This window comes from Myotis myotis, unplaced genomic scaffold (assembly GCF_014108235.1).
Source record: "Myotis myotis isolate mMyoMyo1 unplaced genomic scaffold, mMyoMyo1.p scaffold_m19_p_4, whole genome shotgun sequence".
In the NCBI taxonomy this organism is placed as follows: domain Eukaryota; kingdom Metazoa; phylum Chordata; class Mammalia; order Chiroptera; family Vespertilionidae; genus Myotis; species Myotis myotis.
Genome location: NW_023416346.1, coordinates 1486964 through 1512166, shown reverse-complemented (window position 1 = coordinate 1512166; position 25203 = coordinate 1486964). Strand labels below are relative to the sequence as shown.

At 55.9% G+C, this 25203-nt stretch overlaps 1 protein-coding gene across 2 annotated transcripts in view; it reads left to right on the top strand.

Moving 5' to 3' along the window:
• The first annotated feature begins 824 nt into the window (after positions 1–824).
• The window catches only part of BCOR (BCL6 corepressor), an 81629-nt gene continuing 57250 nt past the window's right edge, over positions 825–25203 (top strand). Inside the window, exon 1 of one of the 2 annotated variants that reach the window (XM_036304482.1) lies at positions 825–971. The gene's annotated coding sequence lies outside the window, so the exon portion shown is untranslated. Of the gene's footprint in view, positions 995–25203 lie in introns of both variants that reach the window. The other variant, XM_036304481.1, reaches the window with a different exon arrangement.

Genomic DNA, 25203 nt, shown 5'->3' with positions numbered 1-25203 from the left:
TGAAACCTTCCCCAGGTTCTGGCTTAGCTCCACCAAAGCCAACCCAGGAGGGCTCAGAGCATCCCCGCTGCTCCAGCCCCAGGCAGCGGCCGGAGCGGGGTGCGGAGACCCGCGTGGCACAGCTGAGGGGAAACACTTATGCGGCCGACCCCGCGCCGCCTGTGGCGGTCCTTGAACTCAGTTCTCCTGGCTGGAACCCACCCAGTGCGCAGCTCTGCCGCTGACCTGAAAGTTGGCCAGACGCGTGAGCCCGGGTGGGGGCCCGAGAGCGTGTGCTGTGCCCATCGCAGCGACTCTTGGTGGATGAGCTCCTACCAAGGGGGTGGGGCAGGGAGCGCTGGGGCTGGGGACCAGCCAGGGGCCTTCGGACACCCCAGGCCGCAGGGCAGGGGAACCCCCCTTCGGGCCTGCCCCCTCGCTCCGGGCCTGCACGAGGCCAGCCTTGGAGGCGAAAACCCGTCCAACTCCTGGAGAGGAAACTTGCCACGAGGGAAGCAAAGGAGGGAGGGGGCCGGCGGGGGTGTCTTCGTCGCGGAGGCTTGTGTCAACTTTTAGTCCCTAATCACCCCCGGTGGCCAGGCGCCAAGGCCCGGTAACAGCAGCGGGGTTCGGGCGCGAGTGGCCGCCGCGGTGGGACCGGACTCGCGAACGCCAAGGCTCCAGGCGCGCGCTCGGGCGGCGGCGGCGGCGGCGGGGAGGGGGCGGCGGGCGGGGGCGGGGGCGGCGGGCGGGGGCGGGGGCGGGGGCGGCGGCGGGGAGGGGGCGCTCCGGGAGCCGGCGGAGCGGAGGAGCGCAGGCATCTTCCGCAATCCATTCATGCACTGGAGCGCGTGCAGAGCTGCTGATCGCTGCCATTGTTACTCGCGGGCGGTGTGGGAGCCGAGCCTCCACTCTGGCGAGAGATAAATGGCCCCTGACAGCCCCTCCTCGCCCAGAGAGCTCCTCGGATTTCACCGCGCGGCGGCTCTCAGGTCTGTGCCTCGCTCGCTTCCCGGTGAGAACCTCTAAATCAGCCCTCCCTCCTCCCGGACGCTCCCCCCCCCCCGCCCCCAATGCTCAGGCCCGGGTAGGGCCCGGGCGAACTGCGCGCAGTCTCCCCCCTCGCCCCACCGGGAGGGGACGAGGTGGGGAGCTCCCGGAGGACCCTGGGCGGCGGGGGGAGGCCGCTGGCGCCCCCCTCCCCGGTTCCTCACCTCCCCGGGAGCGGAGCCCCGCGCCCCGCCTCCGCGCCCACAAGATGGATCAGGCTACCGTGCGGAGAGCGGGCTGTAAATATTTAAAAAGTCTCTCGCGCGCCGGCGGTAATGGCTTTCGCAGTCGGAATGTGTGCTAGGAGGAGAGGAAGGGCGATATATGCTCTGTGTTGCGAGATGGGGGGATTGCTCCGGTGCCTCCCCCCTCCCGCCGTCCCGGGTGGGCTGCACGTTCTGTCTCCCCGATTTCCCGCCCTCCGCCTCTGCCACCGAGTCCCGCCATGGCATCGGGAATGCCAGTCGGTAGGGAACTTGAGCCTGGCAGGGCGACGGAGACCCAGGCCAGGCGACCTGGAGCCGCTCTCCCCCTCGGGTCTCCCAAGTCCTAGGCTGGGACTGGCCAGGACCCCTGGTCCAGGTCCGCTTCTCGGGGGAGGGCGGGAGGCGCACCGGCTGAAGCCCCTGAGTTGGGTGGTCGCTGACGCCTGGGTGGGTTGCGGCGGCGGGGGGGGGGGGGGGGGGCTCGGCCCTGTTTGTGCCTTTACTCGCCTTCCCATGCCTCTCTTAAGCTTCGATCCACTCCGAAGGAGAGCCCTCCCCCGCTCCTTTTTGAATCTGAAAGTAGCTTTGTGGCTGCCTGAACCGAAACCTGGGAGGAGGCGGCGCGGAGAGATGGGGGCGCGGGGGTTGCTGGTGCCTAGGCTTAGCGGAGGTCACACGTGGATGTGGAGGGGAATCGTTGCTTCTCTGGCCGGTGCGGGCCTGAGATCTTTAAGGCCGAGCCCAGCCGGATGGCAGCGGTGGGGGAGGGGACCCAGCCTTCTCGGCTGGGAGAGGCTTAATGGGCCCATCACTGGGTGTGTGCCGGGTGAGGCTGTCTCCTTTGCCAGCAGCCCCTCCCTGGCGGGGCGGGGGCGCCGAGTTGCCTAGAGCTGGGGCGGGCGGGCGCCGAGGCGGGTTCGCGCAGAAGGTTGGAGGTGAGGGGGGGGGGTTGTCCGGGCCAGGGCTGCTCCCCTGTACCCCTCCGCTCCGTCCGCTCGGGGACCGGCCAAAGAGAGGGTGCCGGCGGCTTGTCGGGGCGCGCCGGGGCGGCCGCGACGGAGCGCGTGGAGCTTCAGACTCCTGGCAGCTCCGCGCACTCCGCTTCCAGAGGCTTGTTTGTCTCGTGTGAGTCTCGTAAACCGCTCTGATTTATTACCCAGACTAAATGCTTAATTTGTGAATATGAAACAGATTAAAAGGGGCGGGGGGAGGGGCTGGAGGTCGGCATATTTTAGCAATCAGACCAAAGCAACCCGGCAGATGTTTCAAATTTGTCGACATTTTCAAGCTCATGTGGAAAGCCAGCCAGAATGGTCAAGAGGTCCTTTCTCCTTCCTTCAACCTGAGAACTTGGCAATGATCAAAAGGAGGTGATTAGTAGCTACAGAGAAAAGACACCAGCAGGCAAGGAGTTAACAGAGAGGCTGAGGCCACCACCTCCGGGAGTGGGATGGGTGTGTGTGTGTGTGTGTGTGTGTGTGTGTGTGTGAGAGAGCTGCTCACAAAGGCCCAAGTCCTAGAAGCCAACTCTGAAGAACAAAGTAGAGGATCCATTAAAAGTTAATTCAGTAAATAAACTTAATTGGTGATAAAACAAACAAGAAAGATGGAAAGGCCAACTTAAAATAGCCGAAGGATAATAAAAATAAATAGTTTTGATGTGGCCTAAACATATGTGTGTGCGCCTTTGGGCCAGGCGGGTCCCTACAGTGCCCTGCCGGACACAGGCCTCTGGGGAGCACCCCTCCCCCGGAAAAGCCCGGTGTGGATAGGCAATATTTGGGGGGCATTTGTTGGGTGTTTTTTAGGCAACTTCACACATCAAAGGTGAGCACCGTGTTCTTTTCAGCTCTCTGGTTCCAGCCGCCCAGTGAAGCAGATACAATTTCTATAAATTGGCCTTCTCCTCTGGGTTTTGATTGATCATCACCGTATGAGATTATTGAAAGTCTAATGTCTTATTTCACTTTCTCCGAGGGGTGAGGAGGGGGAACAGTTGATTGGAAGTCAGGCCACGTGAAGGCTCCGGTGCTGTGCAATAGTAATTTCCATTAGCCTGGGGAAAGCGGCCTCCGGAAACTCCCACCCTCCCCCGCCCCTCCCCCGCCCGCCGAGCTTTAGGCCTTGTTAACAGGTACAGGACAAACCCGAGCCTTTGTAGTTGAGGGAGAAAATGGCTGTTGACGAAAAATAAGGCAACAAAAGATTCCTTTTCTCACGTATTTATTGGAACTTCAGAATGCCCTCTTGAGGGTCGTTTCCCACTCCAAACTTTTCCGTCTCCCTTTTGCCCCCATACCGTCTTTCATTTTATTAAAGTTGATTATGGTTTCTCTGTCTTGTCCCCAGCCAGACAAAGGCTTAGGGAAAGTCAAAGAACGTGTTAATTATATGTTTCTTGTAAACTGACTTTTCATTTCCCCCGAACACATTGAGTTGGCTTGGTGTTTAGTTGAACACTCAATTGCTGCAAATATGCCGCTTAAAAATACTGTCTTTATTAAAAACAAATAAATGAATGCAAAGACCTTTCTAATTTCAACTTGCGTGGGCTAGAAACAGAAGAGAAACCTGAAAGCGAGAACAAGAATGAGGGAAAGGCAGCAGGGAGGGGAGAGCAAAGAGACCAGGAAGTATACACATGTACACACACACACACACACACACACACAGGCGGCATTCCTGCTGCCAGCCCTCCCCCAGCCGGGTTAAACTGGTCCATACAATTGTCCCTGGCTGCGCCCTGTAGCTCGCCAGCCCGCCTGGATTTCCCATCACTTGGCGCCTAAGGCGATCATTAGCTGAGAATGGACAACCTCCCCTACCTGCTGGCAGCCCATCACTTACCAGCCCGGGGAGGCTGGCTGCGGCCTCCTGCACTGGGGCTGGGCCCATTGGCTCAGCCGAGAGGGGTCCTCGCTTCTTGCCCCTGGGTGCTGAGTTGGTGCCTAATTAAACTCTATCCAGGGCGACGTGCACTAAATATACGGAGGCTGAGAGGCAGCTGGGAGGAAACGGTCATTACCTGCGCAGAGAAAGTGACTCTTCTGAGGGAGAGGAAGGGCCTCTGACGGCACTTTCCGCTTCCCCTCAGCAGAGCCGGGAGTGTGGTTAGCTCCTGGGCTGAAATCAGGGAGAGATGGAAATTAGAGGAAAATCCATGGCCCACGCTTAACCAAGCAGGGCCTGTGCCACCACCAGGCAGGAGGGAGGCCCCGCGAGCTCCGAGCAGACAGTGCGGGGCTGCAGCTGTACAAATGGCTGTGAGGACAGGAAGGAGCAGATGCGGCAGGCGCCCAAGGCCCAGGTATGTGTTGTGAAGCTAAACAGCGTGGAGAAGCAGGGGGACTTGACGCCACTGAAGGTCAGGGACCCCACAAGACCTGGGCCTGGTCTGCCCTGAGGATAAGGCGACAGCCGGCGGCGAACAGGAGGGGGCGGAGGTCTGGTCGGCTGGCTGTCGGGGCTCTCACTGAGCCCCCACTTAGCGCAGCTAAGGAAATGGGTGCAGAGGGTGAGAACACTTACACAGAGTGACACGTGGTGGCAAAGGTGAGACCAGAACCCAGAGCTCCCTGCTTTGGGTAATGGATCAGAGGAGGCAAGCAAGTTTGGTTAGAGAAAGATCCAGGCTGCTCTTGGTCACTGAAGAGGCCTGGTGTGTAGTCAGTTATTAAGCACGTGTGCTGGGCCTACGAGGCCACAGTGCTGTGTGCCCCCGAGGACTGAGTAGGGGAGACTTTTCTGTGCCTGATAGCGAAGGCCATGAGGATGTGGGCACGGGGCTGGAGAAGGGAAGGATGCCCAGCACTTGTGGGGGAGGGGGGAGGATTTTGCATTTTAAAAAAAATTTCTTTTTTCATTGATTTCAAGGAAGAAGGGAGAGAGAAGCATCGATGATGAGAGAATCATGGAGTGGCTGCCTCCTGCACATCCCACACTGGGGATCGAGCCCACAACCCCGGCCTGTGCCCTGACTCCCTGGTTCATAGGTTGACGCTCAACCACTGAGTCACACCTGGCCGGCGTGCAGGAGGGCGGCCTGGACGGCAGCCTGTTCTCACAGGGGTGGAGGTGCACGAGGCCATGTGGGCCCGGGCCCTTCCTGCCGCCTCCGTGGAGGCTTGAGTGCTCCCAAGGCCGCCAGGGAAACGAGTGTAATGCCAATGGAGGAGGCAGCTTGTCTGGCTGGGCGCTCCCCGCAGTCCCTCTGTTGCCTGGACAAATAGCAGAGTGGAGCTTGTCCCCGGAGCTCCCCGACAAATACAGGCTCCCCCGGGGGAGCTGGCGAGGGAACACTGCCGCCCTCCCTCCCTCCCTCCCTCCCTCCCTCGGCAAAACAAACCCATCCTCCCCGGCTCAGCGCTGGAGCCTGGAGACGAGCCTGGAGACGAAGTCTCCCTGCAGCGCAGAGCGCTTGGCCTGGTGCTCCCCGCTCTGTGCCCCCCGGATTCCACCTGCCCCTTGGGGAGCTCGCGGTGTGATCACAGGTGCCCTCCCCGCAGCCATCTGGCCCGGGCCCAGCCTCTGCTCTTGGAACCTTCAAAGCACATTCCTCAGCTAAGGGAGAGCTGTGGGGAAGTGAAAACAAAGAGGCCAAGGAGTGCCGAGCAGTTCAGCTTACAGAGTCTGTGGGCCAACAGGGCTGGCCCGCGTTCAGTCAGACTTCCTGGCCCAGGGCCAGCCCGAGCTGGCAGGGCGCCCGAGCCGGCCCACCACTCAGGCCGAGTGGCCCCCCGGCCCTGGGCACACCCTCGCACCCAGCCGGGCCCCAGGGAGCCCAGCTGCCCCTTAGCCCGTCCTCTCTCCCTTGCAGTTGCTAGTTCCAGAGCCAGATTGGCCTCTGCCTTGCCTTAACCCAACACTTCCTCAGAGTGGCTGGCCCTGGCCGGTGTGGCCCAGTGGAAAGAGCGTTGGCCTGTGGACTGAAGGGTCCCGGTTTCTGTTTCGATCAAGGGCACAGGCCCAGGTTGCGGGGCGTGCAGGAGGCAGCCGATCCATGATTCTCTCTCATCATGGATGTTTCTCTCTCTCCCTCTCTCTTCCTCTCTGACATCAATAAGAATATATTAAAAAATAAAAAAGGAGTGAGCGGCTGGCCAGTTGGCCAGCTCCTCAGGGTGGCCTGGTGGGTCTGGGGGTGGCCCGAGCCCCCTGGCTGATAGCTTCAGGCCTTGAGCGACCGTGCTGGGCAGTCTGAGCACTGGGTCGCTGTTTGCCATGGTGTGCCATAAAGATGCTATCACCTGTGCGCGTGCCAGGGCTTGGAAGCATTGCCGACTCGTGGGAAGTGCAACATCCAGGGCCCCAGAGGTACCCACACATACAAGGGGGAGACCACCAGGCCACGTGGCCCTTTCTGGCTCAATCATTGAACAGACATCCCATCCAGCCGCCTTGTCTGTTGGGCACTGTGCTTGCGACTGTTGGGGGGGGGGGGGCCTCCTTAGAGAATTGAGTCCTCATGGAAATAGAGAAGCCCCATGTGGCCGTAGCCGGGAGAGACAGTGCCCTTGCTATTCCCCCTCAGGCACGTGTTTGCAAACCAAAGGGCAGACGGTGTCTCTGCCCACGTCCACTCACAGCTGGGTAACCAGACTCCCGCAGACTCCAGCACCCACACGGCAGCACGTTAGCGGCAGGCGTTAGGGGTCACCCCTGCACACCCACACAGCTCTCAGGTTCTGGGGTGTGCCCAGAAGCAGTAAGCTTCTTCCCTCCCTCGGTCACCCAAGGTAGTCTATGAGGGCTAACTCTTCAGAAGACTTCTATTTCAGCCCTGGCTGGGTTGCTCAATGGTTGGAGCGTCGTCCCGTGCACCAAAAAGGTTGCAGATTTGATCTCCTGTCAGGGTGCCTATGGAGGCAACCAATCAATGTTTCTCCCTCCCTCCCCCCCTCTCCCCTTCCTCTCTAAAATCAATAAACATATCCTAGGGTGAGGATTTTTAAAAAACAAGATTTTTATTTTATTTTAAAAAATCCCAAACTCACAGAAAAATCGAAAGACTGGTACAGTGAGCACCCATATACGAAGGCCGACTTTCAAAAGTGCTCTATTTATTCAGCACACCTCCCCTTGGCAAGAATTCAAAAGCCCGTCAGAGATCGAAATTAATTTACCTTTATCTTAAAACGTTACTTAGGAATACTTTGCCCTTGTAGTTATGTTGGATGTTCACCCTCCCGCCACCCAGCCCCAGCACTTCCCGGTGTGCCCTGCTCACCGTGGGCATTTGACGAAGCTGTGGGGTCAACAGCAGAGACTGCGCTGTGGCTGCTGGTGGAGCCGGCCTGCCTGGGCAGAAACCTGTCTGCCACTGGACCACCTGTGTGGCCTGGGGCAGTGACTCCAGCAGCCTCACCTTGCCCGTCTAGAAAATGGGGGTTGCCACAGTTAAATTAGTTGATGGACATAAAGCACTTAAAGTCACGCCTGGCATATGGAAGGTGCCTGATAGGTACCGGGTAGACTTAAACATGTTTCGTATCACCTTTGCTTACGTGACTGCAAGTGACTCATTTGGCCCTGAGCTCACGGCTTCCCCCTGAGAGAGGCCCAAGGAAACCAGGAATGGGCTTCCTAACCCCTCCCCCCGCGCCCAGCTCAGCTCTGCGCCGAGGCCCAGTGGCATCTAAGTGATGGGGACATCCCAGGGACAGTTTCCACGCTCACAGAGTCTCCAGCCATGCTTATTAAAAAGACATTTGGAGAGAAAGTGGGTTTTTTCCTCCCATTTGCAGCCTGGCCAGTTGCTGCCCTGCTGATAGAACCATGTTGGAAAAAAGAACTAGCATTTACTTTATTTTTATTTTTTTGTTACTCCTCGCCTGAGGATATTTCTCCCATTGATTTTTAGGGAGAGTGGAAGAGAGAGGAAAGACAGAAATATCGATGTGAGAGAAACATATCGATGGGTTGCCTCCTGTATGAGCCCCGACCAGGGCCCCGGGCCGGGGAGGATCCTGCAACCAAGGTAACCTGCCCTTGACCGGAATCGAGCCCGGGACTCTTTGTTCCACAGGCTGACGCTCTATCCACTGAGCCAAACCGGCTAGGGCTACTTTATTTTTTAAAATATATTTTTATTGATTTCAGAGAGGAAGGGAGAAGGAGAGAGAGATAGAAACATCAATGATGAGAGAGAACCATGGACCGGCTGCTTCCTGCCCGATCGAGCCTGCACTGGGGATGGAGCCTGCAACCCGGGCATGTGCCCTTGACCGGGAATCGAACCCTGACCTGGTTCATAGGTCGACGCTCCACCCCTGAGCCACGCCGGCCGGGCTGTATTTACTTCAAAGACAGAGCCGGGCTCACAGAAGCCAGGCTCAGGCCCGAGTCGAGGGTCACACGGGCAAGTGGGTGCACTCCCAGGAGTCTCCCCTGTGTGACAAGCCGGAGAGGGTCTGTGGACCCTCCAGACAAAGCTGACTGGGATGTTCCTCACATAGGAATGGTCGGATGGTGAATGTTTTAAGAGCCAGAGCTTTGACGGCTGGAGTATCTGACCTTGACATTGTGGTGTTTCTGCCACGTAATTTAATTAACGTGTGATGCTGGCCCGATGCCAGAAAGTCAACCTTCCTGACAGCTCTTGGGAGCCACCTAAGTCCCTTTGAAGTTCCCCTCAGTGAGCTGACACACGGAGGGACCGCCTAGGGTTGCGGACAGCCCCGATCGGACACAGAGATGGAGCTGCGCTGTGGTCACAGGGACAGCACTGGCCCAGCCACCTGCCGCCTTGTCGCAGTGCTGGACGCCAGCTGCGGTTTCTGAGGCCCCTACCTCTGGGAATGGCTCCTGGAGGAAGAATACCTCATCCTCCTTGGGGGCGACACATGGAGGTCTCCTGTTTGCGACTTCTCTCCAGCAAATGCTTGCTTCTTCCCCGGCTTTGCTGCGCGCCATGGCGTGGAGCTGACACAGAGTGTAAATTAGAGAAGCATTTTAACTTCAGACCAAAAGGACCATATCCATCCATTCCACACAGCGGCATTTAGCACCCACTAGGCACCCCTACCGTGGCTTGGGACATTCATTTATGGCTAGGAACAAACAGTGTGTTGGCCATCATAAAACTGCATTTTTCTGGAGAGAGAAAGAGAATAAATATATGAGTGAAAAATATATATATATATTATTTCAGGTTGTAATAAATGCTGTAAAGAATTATGAAGGATGACCTAGCTGGCTTGGCTGAGTGGATAGAGTGTTAGCCTGTGGACTGAAAGGTCCCAGGTTTGATTCCGGTCAAGGACACATGCCCAAGTTGCGGGCTTGATCCCCAGTGAGGGGCGTGCAGGAGGCAGCCGATCCATGATTCTTTCTCGTCATTGATGTTTCCATCACTTTACCTCTCCCTTTTCTGTCTGAAATCAATTTTTTTTTTAAAAAAAAAAAAAAAGAAAGAAAGAAAGAAAGAATTACGAAGGATAAGGGAAGCCCTAGCCGGCTTGGTTCAGTGAATAGAGTGTTGGCCTGTGGACTGAAGGGTCTCGGGTTCAGTTCCTAGGTTCAATCCCCAGCCTGGTTGGGGCTCATGTGGGAGGCGACCAATCGATGTATTTCATCAATGTTTCTTTCTCTCTGTCCCCCTCCCTTCCACTCTCTCTAAAAATGAATGGAAAAATATCCTTGGGTGAGGGGCTAGAGATGGAATATTCTTTTAGATCAGCGGTTCTCAATCTGTGGGTCGCGACCCCTTTGGCGGTCGAACAACCCTTTCACAGGGTCGCCTAAGACCATCCTGCATATCAGATATTTACATGATGATTCATCACAGTAGCAATGTTACAGTTATGAAGTAGCAACGAAAATAATGTTATGGTTGGGGGTCACCACAACATGAGGAACTGTATTTAAAGGGCCAGAAGGTTGATAACCACTGTTTTAGATGGTAGATTGTACGTTATAAATCTTGGGTTGATGGACTAAAGTACTTAGGGGGGATGTATTAGTCAGTACTTTGCCACAATAATGCTGTGTAACAAACCACTCCAAAACTGGGTAGCTTACATCAATACACATTTTTTTCTATCAATAGCATTTACTTCTCACATATGTGTCTGTGGGTCACCTGTGCTCTCATCTGTGTTCAACTGGGCTTGACTCTAAGTGTGGGTGGATCTAGTCTGCTCCATGCATCCCTCGTCCTCCATGGATGAGTGGGCTACCTGGGACATGTTCTTTTCATGGGCAGAGGGGAAACAACATAACTCTTAAGTCCTAGACTCAGAATGCTCACACGGTGACTTCTGCTTACATGCCATTGGCCAAGAGACAGCCTGTGGCCTGAGGTCAAGGGCATGGGGAGGTGTGCTCCACCTCTAGCGGGATGCCTTGTGGAGTCCTATGGTAAAGGGAGTAGATACGGGGCAAGGTGAAGGTTTGAGAGCAGCAATGCAATCGGAAACAGATGGTTCAAACCCAAACTATGTATCTCTAGCTAAGACATTTAGATACACAAATACATAGATCAAATGCGAGAACTGCCTTGGCTGGAATCTCCTGTTTAAAATTAAATTGAAATAAATCCAGGCAATAATTACACATTAGCGGCCCTGGAGTGGTTTATGATGGGGCCAGAGGCTTCTGGGTCATGGCTACCAACCTCAGAAAACCTGGGAAGATGGACCACAGGCCATCCCAGTGCTGAGCGACACCATGATGGGTGCCTTTCCTCCTGCCTGCACTTCCGGTGCGGGGATGGTGCGCGTGGGAAAGACCACTGGAGGCAGGACCCAGGAGGTGCCATTCTACTACCAACCAGACCTATAGCTGGTCCACCGGCCATCTAGGTCGTGCCTTCTTGTGCTATATGAGGGCAGCGATGGAAGATCCCAGCCCTTCCTTGCAGCTCCTTGTCCTCTAGTCCTGCCCTGCCTTTCGCCTGCCATCCTTGAGCAATGTGGGCGGGATCCGTAAGTGTCTCTTCAGAAAGTGATGATGTTGAAAATCAGGCCTCCCTTCCATGAATTCCTCCAGGGCTGTGCAGTCGGCCAAGTCCTGGAACCTGGCCCTTCCCTGCAGGAAGGAAAGCTGTTCAGTTGGTTCCAATGGCTAATGGAACCTAATCGCCTTTGCCCGGAACGATTCCAATCGGAGGAATCCATGGTCTGAAAATTCCAGGTGGCAGCGTGGAGCGTTACGTCTTGGAAGCAGAGAGCGAGGTGTGGGGGCAAACGTCTAATGGTGGGGCCTCATGGAGATTCAGACCTTCTCTCATTTGGGGGGATTCTGGCTCCTGGCTCCAAACGTGTTCGAGGTGATCCATCTTCTGGACCTGATCCTAGCCTAGACCTGCATGCAATCGCCTCCTGGACCAGCTGCCATTATGGAGTGCGTCGGGCATGCCTGACACCGCAGTTTGGTCTCTGATTTCACGGGTCCATCTTGAACTTGTCCATGCCTGGCCCTCCCTCTTTGCCACTCCCCATGTAAATCTCTTCACGACTGTCCCCTGGAGGACCTTCTGCGCTTTCGGCTTTCATTCCCCATTAGATGATAATGACAATGATGATGATTTACTTTTTATTGAGTCAAAATAGCTGTACAGAACAGTGCGCATGTCATAAGTGTAGGGCTTGGTGAGCCCACCCATATGGCTGGTATTGAGATCAGGAAACAAACATCACCAGCACCCCGGAAATCAACTCACCCTCCCTTCCTGGTACTGTGGCCCCAAAGATAACTGCTGTCCTAACTTCTAACAGCGTTGATTAGCATTGCCTGATTTCGCACTTTATAGAAATGGAATCTGCAGTATGAACTATTTCTGTGTCTGGCTTCTGTTGCTCTACATCAGTGGTTCTCAACCTGTGGGTCGCGACCCCTTTGGGGGTCGAACGACCCTTTCTCAGGGGTCGCCTAAGACCATCGGAAAACACATCTATCATTACATATTGTTTTTGTGATGAATCACTGTGCTTTAATTATGTTCAATTTGTAACAATGAAATTGGGGGTCACCACAACATGAGGATCTGTATTAAAGGGTCGCGGCATGAGGAAGGCTGAGAACCACTGCCCTACATGGTGCTTCTAAGATCCATCCGTATTGTGCGCTGTGTGGCACATTCCTTCTCTGCTGTCTGGTGTTCAGTTGTGACTACAACACATTTTATTTCTCTACTGTTGTCCTGTTGATGGGCATTTGGGCAGTTTTGCTTCAGGGCGATTACTAATCTCGCCGCTATGAACACTTGTGGAGAAGGGAGGGACACATTCTTGCCGGGTGTGTGTATCCCCACCAGTTGAATTGTTGGGGCCATAGGTGGGGCCTGTGTTCAGTTTGAATAATAGTGCCCGAATGGTCGTGCCAGTGTGTATTCCCGCCGCTGAGCATGAGAGCGCTCCTTGTCAGCACTTGGAAATTGCTTCTCTCACTTTTAGGCACTGTGTGGACCCTGTGAGAATGCAAGCTCTATAAGGGCAGAAATAGTCTTTTCCTTCCTTGAAAATTCTTCCAAGTGCCTCCTACAAAATCATCCTGGGAAAATGCTGGCTGATGTCCTGGGAAATGCAAGCCTATGGTTTTCTTTTCATTTGCAAGAAAATCTGAAATTGGGTCCTTGAGCCTTCATGACAACAGCTTGATGATCGAGCTTCAAGGTCCCCCTTTCCTTTCCCCCCACCTGGTCCTACTCTGGTTTCCAGGCAACCCGATGCTTCCCCACTACCCACCTGCGCCCTCCTGCTGGCTCTGCCCTCCAGGCAGCCTCAGCTCCCAGGCTCCCCGCAGGACTGACCTCCTTGCTCACTATTGACACCCAGCTGCAGGCGCACTTGTTTTCTTTGTACTTATTGTCACGGCCACAAAACCTTTGGTTCCTCTGAAATGAGTGACATCTAAGTTCTTCGAGGACGGGGACCGCAGGATCCAAGGTGTTAACGCATCTTGCCCACAGTGTTGCCCACAGTGCCCTTCCTGATTGGTCCACGCCCTTAGGCTGTCTCTTAGCTGTGTGGGGCCGGAGGAGACTTCTCGGACATTAGGGTCCAGCAAGTCTGAATGTAGTCATGTGAGCACAGATCAGGAGTGACTTCCTAACACCGGTGTATTTTGAAGAAGGGCGTGCTGGTCCCAGTTAATTGTCTACAGCAGTGATGGCGAACCTATGACATGCGAACTCATTTTTTTGGTTGATTTTCCTGGGTTGAATAGCATTTAAATATATAAAATAAATATCAAAAATATAAGTCTTTGTCTTACTATGGTTGCAAATAGCAAAACATTTCTATATGTGATACGGCACCAGAGTTAAGTTAGGGTTTTTCAAAATGCTGACACACCAAGCTCAAAAGGTGCGCCATCACTGCTCTACAGTAACCTGGCTGAGAGCGGAGTCCCCTGGCTGGCTCAGTCACGGACTAGCTGCGACTTGGGGTGTCGGTGTAGAACGCCCTGGCCCCACGCCTGAGTCTGACTCAGGAGCCGGGCAGGCCTGGCCGCCTGTCTTTGACACGCACCGCAGCTGCCTCTGACGCACAGCCAGGTTTGGAAACTAGTTGAGTCTGAAAAGAATGCTCTCTTCTAGGAAGTGAGAAAACACCAGGGGCCCCAGGGGAAGGGGCTGTCAGGCGATGTCCCGACGTTGCCTGAGTCCCAGCTCTTCCCCTTCCCAGGTGAGGGATCGTGGGCAAGGCACACAGCCCCTCCGCGCCTCAGATCACCCCGGCTTTGTTGGTTATTTACCAGCAAGTGACTTCACCACTTCCAGAAACCGCCTGGTTTGTGCACGGTTCTGCGTGTGAGGACTGCTGAGGAGGGCTCCCGGTTTCTGCTGCCGCTGCCTGGGAGCGTGGTGGGGCTGCCACCCGGGACGTTTCCTTGCGCGTCCCCAGCTCTGTGTCTCCCCAGATTGACTGTGGACTTCTTTCTGAACCCCCCAGGGGGCAGCTGCATGGTGTCTTCCTGACTCAGCCTCAGACGGCTCACAGGATCACTTCTGCTGCGTTCAAAGCTGCCACAAGCTCTGGCCGGTGTGGCTCAGTGGATAGAGTGCCGGCCTGCAGACTGAAGGGTCCCGGGTTCAATTCCCGGTCAGGGCACAGGCCCGGGTTGCGGGCTCGATCCCCAGTGGGGGGCGTGCAGGAGGCAGCCGATCCATGGTTCTCTCTCATCATGGATGTTTCTCTCTCCCTCTCCCTTCCTCTCTGAGATCAATACAAATATATTTAAAAAGCTGTCACAACACCACCCAGGTGTCTAGGAGAGGGGGCATCGACCCCACCTCTCGGCAGACATGTTTCAAACCACCACAGCTCCTCATGGTTGTTGAGGGTTAAGTGAGATGGTCTCTGAAATGCTGGCCAAACGTGAGTGTCCCTGGGGTGAAGGGACAGTCTTTGCTGGTCTCTAGTCCTTTGGAGAGTTGGTACAGGGCAGCGGGGGGCACCTTCTCTTGCCCGTGTGGTGGCTGTTGGGTACATGAGGGGCTGGGTCCACAAGGTGCCCCAGGATCTCCTGCCTCCCGTCAACCCTGCCGTGGGCTCCACACGGGGCCACCCGGCCGAGAGCAGTGCCATCAGCACAAGATGCGCGCCCTGGAGAGAAGGCAGTCAGAGTGGTTTTGTGGGCATGGTGGTCCGCTTCATGTTCAGGCGTGGGTCCCCCTGTTTTTTTCAGTCCCAGTCTGAAGAGATTCGGGGAGCTGACCGTTCGGGCCACGTTCCAGGCTCCCAGAGGAAGGGGGAGGGGCGGTGGCTTGTGGATGAGGCTGCGTTGGCAGGAGGCTGGGCTCCGGTTGCTGCCAGGGTGGCATATGTGCCCCTTTATGCCTCTTGCTCACTTTTATTCTGGTTTGTTTGTTTTTAAATCTATTTTTTATTGATTTCAGAGCGGAAGGGAGAGGGAGAGAGAGAGATAGAAACATCCATGATGAGAGAGAATCATGGATCAGCTGCCTCCGGCACGCCCCACACTGGGGATCGAGCCTGCAACCCGGGCCTGTGCCCTGACTACCTGGTTCATAGGTTGATGCTCAACCACTGAGCCACACCGGCTGGGCTTGCTCACTTTTATTCTGCTCTCTCTGGTCCTGCTTTCACGTCCCCCATGGCCACCACTGCTAGCCGCCCAGTGGGGTGGGATGTGCTCAGAGCTGCACGCAATGCGCCAGCCTCGTCGCCGGAGTTCACATTCTTAGGCTCCTTCTGTGCCCGCCGCTGTGCCGGTGTGAGATGTGACCCGTGGGCCTCCCTGGTGCGGGTGGAGGAGCCACACCACGTGCCTATGACACACCTGCATGAAACCTTAGGAATTCACCACAGGAGGTCCCGGAGGACCGTGGAGGCCAGGAGAGGACTCCTGCTCGGAATGACTAAGCAAGGCCATACCGCAGGCTGTCCGTCCTCTCACAGCTCCGTGCCTCAGTTTCCCGTCTGTAAATTGGGGGTCATGAGGCGCCCCCTCAAAGTGTCTCCATGAGGATGAAATGAAGGTTCTGGCACTGTGGGCCCCTAGTCATGCTGGTCCTCACATGTCAGGGATTCGCATAACCAGGAGGGGGAGAGACACACACAGACACACACACACCGCCCCCCCCCCCCCCCCCCCCACGGAGTTGCCTGAAGGGCGGAGATCTGGAGGAACCAGAAGGAGGAGGTGCGGGGGGGGGGGGGGGGGCGGGGGGGACAGCCTGCTCCAGGGGGTGGGTTCTATGTGACTGGCTGGTTCTGCCCCCAGGTCTGGAGAGAGAGAGAGAGAGAGAGCTTCCACCCCCACCCACCCCCACCGGAACCTCCTCCAGCCTCCCAGCCCCTCCCCCTTCCTCCTGGCTGGTTTCATCTTCTCCACCCAGGGCTCTGCCTTCTCATACCCGCCTGGCCCAGCCCACCACTTTCATGTGACCAGCTCTGCGCATTCCTCCTCGCTGGGGCCCAAATCTCCATTCTCCTTATGTGACCGCCCCCCACCCCCTTAATTGTCAAACCCTGGGGGAGAGGGAACACCCCGTGTTTAGGAGGCCAGGCCTGCCCGCTAGCTTTGTGGCCTCGGGAGAGCGACTTAACCTCTCCGTCTCAGCTTCTTCACCTACGAAAGAGGGTAGTCACGGTGCCTAGCAGCCTGTGCTGACCATACTTCCACGGGGATTAAATATATGCCTTGTGCTTAGGAGGTGCTTTCTAAATGGCGGCTATTTCTATAGTGTTTCTATGCTGTGTAGCTAGAACAGCTGTGGGCAAACTGCAGCCCGCGGGCCGGATCCGGCCCGTCCGGCTGTTCTATCCGGCCCGCGGAGCCGAAAGAGCAGAGGGTTCTCTTGCTCTCCCCTCCGCTCCTTCACTAGCAGCAGTGTTAACATGGCAACGTCGGGAAACACGGCTGCAGCTCCTTCTTCTGAGTCCAGTTCAAGAACCCATTGTGGCCCTCGAGTCAAAAAGTTTGCCAACCCCTGGTAGAAGGTGTTTGATTTGTCGACATCTGGGGATTTAAAAATATATATTTTTATTGATGTCAGAGAGGAAGGGAGAGGGAGAGAGAAACATCAATGATGAGAGAGAATCATGGACCGGCTGCCTTCTGCACGCCCCACACTGGGGATGGAACCTAAAACCGGGGCCTGTGCCCTGACTGGAATCGAACCCTGACCTCCTGGTTCATAGGTCGATGCTCAACCCCTGAGCCACACCAGCCGGGCAACATCTGGGGATTTGACTGGTATAGGTGGCTGCTTGTCCTTAGAGGACAAATAAAGAAATGGGGTTCTCTTTCTTAATGATTCAGAGAGAGAGCTCCCTGCCCGTCCCTCCTGAGAGGCCCCTCATGCTGTGCCTCAGAATAGGAGAGAGCAGGCTCCCTGGGGGGCAACTCCAGGAGCCAGGAAGCCCTGAGGGGAGAAATAGTAGCAGATAAGGTGAGACTTTTGGCTGGAAACCTTTCTACAGGATGTTGCAATGAGGTGTATCAGTCTGTTGTTGCTGTGTAACAAACTACCCCAAAACTGGCTTGAGCAACAATGGCTTCTTCTTCTTCCTCACTCCTAGGCGGTTGGCTAGGCTCACCCCTGCACTGGCCTCATGCAGGTGGCAGTTGGTGGCAGCTCTTGGCTGCGGCTCTTTTCCCTGTTGCCTTGCTTCCCTGGTATACGAGGCTGGTTCCTTCCCTGGCTGCTCAGCACTGAGAGGGCGAAGCAGGCAGCTGCAGGCTGCAGGCTCTGCTTCAGAAGTTACACTGTGTCACCTCGGCCACATTCTGTTGATCAGAGCGAGTCACCAGGGCAACCCGGATTCCGGGGGTGGGGACGCAGACTCCGCCCTGTGTTAGTTTGCTTGGGCTGCCAGAACAGAGTACCACAGGTGGTGGTCAAACAACAGACATGGCCCTGACCGGTGTGGCTCAGTGGCTAGAGCATCGGCCTATGGACTGAGGGGTCCCGGGTTCGATTCCGGTCAAGGGCATGTACCTGGGTTGCAGGCTTGATCCCCAGTGGGGGGGTGTGCAGGAGGCAGCTGATGGATGTTTCTCTCTCATCGATGTTTCTAACTCTCTATCCCTCTCCCTTCCTCACTGAAAAAATCAATAAAATATATATTTTTAAAAAATAACCAGAAATGTACTGCCTCACGGTCTGGAGGCGGCAAGTCTAAGATCAAGGTATCAGTAGGGTTGGTTCCTCCTGAGGCCTCTCTGCTTGGAGTGTAGACGGCCGCCTTCTCTCTGTGTCCCCACACGTCTGCCCTCTGTATGTGTCTCTGTGTCCGTATTTCCTCCTGTTATTAGGACACTAGTCGTATTGGATTAGGGTCCACTCTAATCACCCCACTTTAACTTAATTCCCTCTTCAAAGACTTCAACATATGGATTTGGGGGACACACCATTCAGCCCATAACACACCCCCTTGGTGTGAGGAACTGCAAGGAAGTTGTGGCCAAGTTTAAGCTACTACAAAAGATTGTACAGTGCCTTATGTCAGCTTCTAGAACTACTATTTCTGCCAGTTTATTACCAGCTCCTTGTGAGGCCAGCCTCCCAGCCTCCCCTGCTTTATCCCCCCCTCCTCCCCCCACGCAAACCCCTCATGTTCCATCTGACTGACACTGCCTCTGAGATGAGGGAGCATGCGTGCTTGTTCCCATAGCGCCTGCCTTATACATAAGGGCTCTCCAATAAGCATGTGTAGAATTGCATCCATTTCAGAGGCCTCGTGGTCCCCTTAAGCCCCAGCTCAACAATTCTCCCGAGGCCTCAAATCCCAAAGTCACAGAAAGCCCCGCGGGCATTGGGCAGGTTTCCCCGAGCGCCGCTTCTCGGTGCGTATCACCCCCCAGTCCATCCCTCAGCGGCCTTTCCTTATGCATGCTGCCCTCAGAGACTCAGAGTTTTGACATTGAACCTGACTTTTATCTGCTGTAGATTGGTGGAAGGATAGTGATGGGAGAGAGGCAGTATTTCTGCTCCCTCTTAACTCTCTCTCTCTCTCTCTGTCTCTCTCTCTCTCTCTCCCTTTCTCTCTCTCTCTCTCCCTGTCTCTCTCTCTCTCTCTCTCTCTCTCTCTCTCTCTCTCTCTCTCTCACACACACACACACCCCCCAGGAGGCTATCCCACACCCCAGCCCGCATTTCCTCCCAGGCTGTGGCCCTGCACTTCCCCAACCAGAGAAGTGAAGAAAAGAAAGACACAGCTGCCCGGCCGGTGTTGCTCAGTGATTGAGCGTCGACCTCTGAACCAAGAGGTCACAGTTCAATTCCCCATCAGGGCACATGCCCAGGTTGCGGGCTCCATCCCCAGTGGGGGAGTGGGGGGGAGGCGGGGCGTGCAGGAGGCAGCCCATCAATGATTGTCTCTCATCATTGATGTTTCTCTCTCTCCCTCTCCCCTTCTCTCTGAAATCAATAACAATTTATTTAAAAAATAATAATAAAGGAAGACATAGCTGCAGGTTCAGCCACCCCAGGAGAAATGAGAACGTGAGGGAGAAAACAAGAAGAAATGGCGTGGACTTTGGAGAGATGTAGCGCCCTATACTTGATGGCTCTGATGGGCACATGGTGCAGCTCAGGGACATGGAGGGGGCGCCCAGCAGGCTGACGCCAACACTCAGGCCAGAGCCGCGCTCTCCGGGCCGTCGGACTAGGTGTGTCTCTGAACAGCATTGTGAAGAGGTGGTGACTATGCAGAAACCTGCCCCACAACCGCCTAACTGGCCGCAGCATCCCTGCCTGTGCCCCCACCCCTGCACACAGCTGGCTGCCAGTCCGCACAGGACATGCCCTCGAGGTGGGAGAGGCCGGTTTATGTAGACGGAGGATTTCCCCAGGGACTGGTGGCAGGAAAGGACCAGACGGAGGCGTTCTGATCCCCGCAGCCCTGTTTTTTAAAGTTGCTATTTGAGCCCGGCCGACATGGCTCAGGGGTTGAGTGGTGACCTACGAACCAGGAGGTCAGGGTTCGATTCCCGGTCAGGGCACAGGCCCGGGTTGTAGGCTCCATGCCCAGTGCAGGGCGTGCAGGAGGCGGCCGATCCATGGTTCTCTCTCATCATGGATGTTTCTATCTCTCTCCCTCTCCCTTCCTCTCTGACATCAGTACAAATATATTGAAAATAAATAAAGTTGCAGTTTGCCGAAACCGGTTTGGCTCGGTGGATAGAGCATCGGCCTGCAGACTGAAGGGTCCCGGGTTCGATTCCAGTCAAGGGCATGTACCTGGGTTGCGGGCACATCCCCAGTGGGAGATGTGCAGGAGGCAGCCATCGATGTTTCTCTCTCATCGATGTTTCTAACTCTCTATCTCTCTCCCTTCCTCTCTGTAAAAAATCAAGAAAATATATTTTAAAAAAAAAAATAAATAAATAAAGTTGCAGTTTGACCCACAGTGGCCGTCGTGGCTGTCTGGAACGTTCCATAAAGGAAGGTCAGCGAGTGTCCCAGACTCCAGGCCTCGGAGTTGCCCCCGGGCTGAGGAAAGAGGTCAGACATGCTAAGTGCCATGCTGTGGCCAGGAGCTCCCGCCGCGCCGGGCAGGTCTGCTGAGCCAGACCGTGTTTTCCAAACAGTCTGGCTGGCCAGGCAGGCTCTGGCGGCGGCGGCCGCAACAGGCTGTGCGACACCGGGCTGCGGGCCTTTAAACAACACAGTCCCCGTCCCTCTGCACGCGGAGCTGCCTGCCCGCACAGAGAGGACGGCTCTGCCCTGGTGGTGAGGCATCTAAGCCCTGGTGACAGGGGAGTTGAAATGCTCAGGACGGGCGGCCAAGGGCGGCTAAGAATATACAGCCACAGGCCTGACCACAAGCCAGTGAACGCCCACGTGGCGGCCTCCCTGGTCCTTCGGGCGTGGGAGGAGGGAGCCCGTGGGCACGCAGTGCTCCTGGGGTCCCTCAACTGGAATTGTGTAGACGTGGAAGTACAAGATCAGGTAAAGTAACATTTTTAAAAGGCCAACGTGCTCAGCCTGCTCTCAAGGAATATATGATCTGAGGAGAGAGGATATTCCTGCCAGGAGGGAGATAGTGTACATTTCAGATAAAAGCAAGGATAGCCAGCCCTGGCCGGTGTGGCTCAGTGGTTCAATTCCTAGTCAAGGGCATATGCCTGGGTTGCAGGTTGCATCCGGGGCCAGGGTGTATGTGGGAGGCAACCAATCAATGTGTCTCTCACATCGATGTTTCTTTTTCTGTCTCTCTCCCTCTCTCTCCCCCTCCTTCCTCCCCTTCCACTCTCTCTATTAAAAAAAAAAATCATTGGGAAAAAATCTTTTGTAAAAGGCAAGTACAGCCCAGTGGGGTGTGGCTCAGTGGTTGAGCGTCAACCCAGGAACCAGGAGGTCATGGTTCGATTCCCGGTCAGGGCACAGGCTCAGGTTGCGGGCCTGATCCCCAGTGTGGGGCGTGCAGGAGGCAGCCGGCCCATGATTCTCTCCCTCTCCCTCCCTCCCTCTCTGAAATCAATAAAAAAATTTTCTTTTAAAAAAAAGGCAAGGGCAGCCATAGAGAGGGGGCCAGAGGTACGCTGCCTCACACAGGGCTGTGAGACCAAGTGCCAACGACAGAAGCCACCGGGCTTCTCCCAGTCAGATTGGTTGGATCGTGTGTCCTAGCAGCGGGCAGCCTGGTGGGCAGTCCCTCCTCCACACCTTGGCGTCTCCATCTGCAAAGTGAAGGGTTGGGACCACTGTTTCATGATGGTTCGTCGCAGATCCTCTGCGATTCTGATGCGGGCAGAGGCATGAAGGCTGCCATTTTCATATGGTTTCCAGGGGTGGCCCGGCCCCCAGCAGACCCTTGGAGGCTCCCAGGGGAAGCTTCTGAGGTTGGGTTTGGGTAGGAAGTGTTCTGGGGGGTCTGGAGTGGGTTGCGGAGAGCTCACAGAGAACGTGGGCTTGACGGACGGGCAGAACTGAAACAGCAACTCCTTCACCCACAGATGCATGAGCACCGCGGGGGCCAGCGCGGTGGGAGCAGCTGCAAAGAGAACACGGGGTCTTGTGTCTTGGGGGACTGTCATTACCTCTAGACCAGTGGTTCTCAACCTTCTGGCCCTTTAAATACAGCTCCTCATGTGGTGACCCCCAACCATAAAACTATTTTCGTTGCTGCTTCATCACTGTCATGTGGCTACTGTGATGCATCGTCATGGAAATATCTGATCTGCAGGATGGTCTCAGGCGACCCCTGTGACAGGGTCGTTCGACCGCCAAAGGGGTCGCGTCCCACAGGTTGAGAACCGCTGCTCTAGACAGACAGCCCAGTCGGCTCCAGCCACCTAGGCCGTCCTTCCTCAGTTCAAGGTCAGTCCGACCTCGGGCCTGTGTGCTTGCTCCTTGGTTGCTTGGAGCTCTTTCTTCATGTTCATACAGCTGGTGCCTTCTCAGCTCAGAAGTCCTTCCCTGGCCCCAGCCGGTGTGGCTCAGTGGATAGAGCATCGGCCTGTGGACCAAAGGGTCCCAGGTTCCATTCTGGTCAAGGGCACATGCCCAGGTTGCAGGTCCTCCCCAGCCCAGGCCCTGGTCAGGGCACATACAGGAGGCAACCAATCGGTGTGTCTCTCTCTCACATCAATGTTTCTCTGTCTCTCCCTCTCTCTTCCACTCTCCCTAAAAAGAATGGAGAAATATCCTCAGTGAGGATTGAAAAAAAGAAAAAAAGTCCTTCCCTGGCCCAGCCGGCGTGGCTCAATGGTTGAGCGTCGACCTATGAACCAGGAGGTCGTGGTTCGGTTCCCGGTCAGGGCACAGGCCCAGGTTGCGGGCTGGATTCCCAGTGTGGGGTGTGCAGGAGGCAGCCGCTGCATGCTTCTCTCTCATCATTGATGTTTCTCTCTCTCTCCCTCTCCCTTCCTCTCTGAAATCAGTGAATATATATATTTAAAAGGCCTTCCCTGAATGAGACCTCCCAGCCATGCTGCCTACAGACGCTCCTGTGGCTGCTTGCAGCCCCGCTGCCCAGTTTCACCTTCTCTGTAGCCTCTGGAGTTGTCTTCTCTATTTGCTTTCTGTTTACGTCTGTCTCCCAGAGGACAGGGACCTTGTGGGTCCTGTTCTCCACGGTGCTGGCACGCAGGACAGTGCTTGGCACAGAGCAAACACCTGTCACAGATGCGATGGCCCCAGTGCACTAATTATAGACTTCATGACGGATCGTTGCGGACTGGTGAGGCCTGGAGTGTGGGGGAGGCAGGGCGCTTTGAGGGGGTGAAGCTGGGTGGGGGGGACTAACCTTCCGTGGAAAGGTGTGTTGGGGGAAGTGGGGTTTGAGTAGAGCCCCAAATGAGAAGTCCAAAGGAGGGGGGATGGGGCGGCGCCAGGTCCAGGCAAGGCCCAGATGTGGGAAGGGGCGGAAACAGAATCCAAGAGCCAAGGTGAGGAGGGCGGGCCTGAGGCATGGCTGAGGGTAGTGACAGCTGTGGGGGCTCCGTGGTTCTGGCTGCAGGGGCCCCTGCGAGCCCTCGGATTCCTCCCCCTCCTTTCCACCTGGAATCCTGCTTGTTCCTTAGGGGCGCCCCCTCACCTCCTTATCCTTTAATCCCGCAGCCTCCTCCCCACCTCCTGCCTTCCCGACACCCCTTACCTACTTCTGTTTCTCTTTCGGCAGCGCAGAGCCCGTCATTGTTTACCATCCATCTCTCTCCTGCTGGAACACAAGCTTCTGGGGGCAGCCATCAATCTGTCCCTGGGGGTGGGGATGGGGGCACCTGGCGCCCAGGGGCAGTCCATCTTTGCAGGGGTGGAGGCTGCTGGTGGCTGCTCAGCCCGAAATGGACTACAGAGGGGCAGGAGCGCATGGGGAGACCAGTTAGGTCACGGCCATGGCCTAGGCTAGGCGAGAGCTTGTGCTAGGCAAGCGCTGGAGGCACAGGACTGCATGACTCTTAGAGCTGTGCAGCGGGGGGAAAAACAGAATTGGGGCCCAGCCTGTATGGCTCAGTGATTGAGCATCGACCTATGAACTGGAGGTCACAGTGTGAGGCATGCAGGAGGCAGCTGATCGATGATCTTCTCTCATCACTGATGTCTCTCTCTCTCTCTCTCTCTCTCTCTCCTTCCCTCCCTTCCCCTCCCTCTCAGAAATCAATAAAAATATATATTTTTTAAAAATGAAAGAAAACAGAAGTGGGGGAGGGTCAGGTTGGAGGGGTGAGGCGCTCAGAGAGGTCCCTGATGGCCAGCCAGGTGGTTGGTGGGGACCCGGGGAAGAAGCGAGGTCAGGGGGAGGGAGGGAGCAGGGTGGCTGCAGGGGGCCATGTGTGGGCGACAAGGCTGTGCCCGCTTCGGGGAGAGGGAAAAGTCCAGTTTCATTGGAGTGGAAGGTACAAGGGAGAAGGTGCCAGGACTGACAGGATGGGGGTCTGGCCAGCTGCCAAGGTGCCTCCCATCCACTCACTCCGAGGCCTGGGCTGCGGGCAGGGCTGCGGGGAAGCTGCCCCAAGAAGCCTCGGCCCGCACCTCTGCCTGGGGCTGCACTGCCAACCACATGTGTTCAGTAACTCTAACCTGTGCTCACTGCCCCCCTCGCGGCCCCTCCACCCCCAGCTCCCCGCTCGCTCGCTCGCTTGCAGCCCGGTCTCCTGCCCAGAGCTCACATGCAGCGATAAACCTTATTCTTCCCCAGTGTGTTTATGTATTTTTTATTTATTGTATTTTTTATTTTGTTAACATTTTATTGAAGTGCAGCAAACAGACAGAAGTGTGTAAATCCTCAATGTACAGCTTGATGAATGTTTACGGCTGAGCATGCCCGTGCAGGCAGCAGCCGGCTCGACATGCAGTGCCCCCGCCCCCCAGAAGGCCCTGGTGCCCCCCTCCCAGAGGTGCTCGCCTCCTGTCCCCCTTCCGACACCTCACGTTGGCTTTGCCCACTTTAAAATTTAATGCAAATGGAATCTTGTACAGTTTTTTCACCCACTACGTCACCAGTTTACTATAAAAGCTGTAACTTGGGAACAGCCAGATGGGAGGGTGCTTAGGGCCGGGGAGAGGATTTGGACAGTTCCATGCCCACCCAGGCCAGCCACTGGCCCCAAACCTGCGCGTGGCCACCAGCCGGAAGCTTGGGGCCTGTGTTTTGAGGTGGCCTTCCTTTGTGTAATTTCACTCCTGGGGTGCGCCCATGTTGCTGCATGTTTTTGCATTTGAAAACTGCTCTCTAGCCCGGCCGGCGTGGCTCAGCGTTTGAGTGTCGACCTATGAACCAGGAGGTCACGGTTCGATTCCTGGTCAGGGCACAGGCCCGGGTTGCGGGCTCCGTCCCCAGTGTGGGGCGCAGTCAATCCATGATTCTTTCTCATCATTGATGTTTTTATCTCGCTCTCCTTCTCCCTTCCTCCCTGAAATCAATACAAATAAAAATCAAATAAAAATTGTCTTTCCGGCAGCCTCCCACTCGAGACAAGTGATGAGGGCTGAGCCTGCGGTGGCCCTCTGGCCGGTGGATCCTTCGAGAAACCCTGGCAGAAGCCCTGGTAGAAGGCAGTGCAGGGCCAGCGGAGCCATTGGGTGGGGCAGGACAGCCTGGGTGTTCGCTAA